This window comes from Penaeus japonicus, unplaced genomic scaffold, assembly GCF_977035675.1.
Source record: "Penaeus japonicus unplaced genomic scaffold, GWHDUDI00000001_assembly GWHDUDI00000019, whole genome shotgun sequence".
Taxonomy (NCBI): domain Eukaryota; kingdom Metazoa; phylum Arthropoda; class Malacostraca; order Decapoda; family Penaeidae; genus Penaeus; species Penaeus japonicus.
This window is the reverse complement of record NW_028234421.1, coordinates 406,014-408,513: the sequence shown is the minus strand read 5'-3', so window position 1 is coordinate 408,513 and position 2,500 is coordinate 406,014.

Below are 2,500 nucleotides of genomic sequence, written 5' to 3'. Positions count from 1 at the left end.
ACTCACCACCCTCACACATAACACAGCCACATATACACATATCTCCCCCCCCCACACACACACACATAGACACACAAACACACACTTACACACGTACTTACACAACACGTACTTACACAGCACGTTCTTATACAACACGTACTTACACAACACGTACTTACACAACACGTACTTACACAACACGTACTCACACAACACGTACTCACACAACACGTACTTACACAACACGTACTTACACAACACGTACTTACACAACACGTACTTACACAACACGTACTTACACAACACGTACTTACACAACACGTACTCACACAACACGTACTCACACAACACGTACTTACACAACACGTACTTACACAGCACGTACTTACACAACACGTACATACAAAACACGTACTCACACAACACGTACTCACACAACACGTACTCACACAACACGTACTTACACAACACGTACTTACACAACACGTACTCACACAACACGTACTCACACAACACGTACTCACACAACACGTACTCACAACCACATCATTTACAACACCACGTACTTACCAACACTATTACACAACACGTACTCACACAACACGTACTCACACAACACGTACTCACACAACACGTACTCACACAACACGTACTTACACAACACGTACTCACACAACACGTACTCACACAACACGTACTCACACAACACGTACTCACACAACACGTACTCACACAACACGTACTCACACAACACGTACTCAACAAAAAAGTACTCAAAACTATAAAACCGTATTAACAACAGTACTTACACAACACGTACTCCACAACACTACTCACACAACACGTACTCTCTCACCGGACTCACTAAACACGTACTCACACATCACGTACGCACACAACACATACTCACACAACACGACTTACACTACACGTACTCACGACAACAAGTACTCTCGACACACTACACACACAACACGTACTCACACTACACGTACTCACACAAACGTACTCTAACAACACGTACTACACAACACGTTATCACACAACACGTACATCTCACAACACGTACCACACAGACCACGTACTCACACAACACGTACTCACAATTACACGTACTTACACAACACGTACGTACTCAAAACTAGTCACACAACACGTAACCTTCCTCACAACAACACGTACTCACACAACACGTACTATACACAACCTTCTTACACAACCGGACTTACACACAACACGTACTCACACAACACGTACTCACACAACACGTACTCACACAACACGTACTCACACAACACGTACTCACACTTCACTATAGTACTTACACAAATGTACTTTAACACAAAAGTATTCACAAACAGTTACTACACGTACTCACACAACACGTACTCACACAACACGTACTCACACAACACGTACTCACACAACACGTACTCACACAACACGTACTCACACAACACGTACTCACACAACACGTACTCACACAACACGTACTCACACAACACGTACTCACACAACACGTACTCACACAACACGTACTTACACAACACGTACTCACACAACACGTACTCACACAACACGTACTCACACAACACGTACTTTTAACAACACGTACTTACACAACACGTACAAACGAGCAACACATACTACAACACGTACTTACACAACACGTACTCACACAACACGTACTCAACAACACTGACCAAACTCGTACTCACACAAACACGTACATTACACAACAACGTACTTCACTACTCAACGTACTCACAACACAACACGTACTCACACAACACGTACTCACACGTATCTCAAACACGTACTCACACAACACGTATACTAAAAACACGTAACTAACAAAGTAACTACACAAACGTCTCACACAACACGTACTCACACAACACGTACTCACAAACCCCCAAAAAAAAAACACTAAACCACGTACTCACACAAAGTAAACACGTCTTATACTCACACAACACGTATCACACAACACGTACTCACACAACACGTACTCACACAACACGTACATTACTCACACTACACAGTTACTAACAACCTGTCCAACGTACTCACACAACACGTACTCACACAACACGTACTCACACAACACGTACTCTACCAACACCGTCACAACACAAACAGTACTCCACACAACACGTACTCACACAAACACGTACTCACACATAACACGTTATACTCACACAACAACGTACTCACACAACACACGTACTCACACAAACAACGATACTTAACAAACACGTACTCACCAACACGTACTCACACACACTTACTACACAAACACGTACTCACACAACCGTACTCACCACAACACGTACTCACACAACACGTACTCACACAACAGTACTACACAACACGTACGCACACAACACGTACTAACACAACACGTACTCACACAACACGTATAACACAACACGTTACTCAACTACAAGTTACTCACACAACACGTACTCCCACAAACAGTACTCACACAACACGTAACTCACACAACACGTACTCA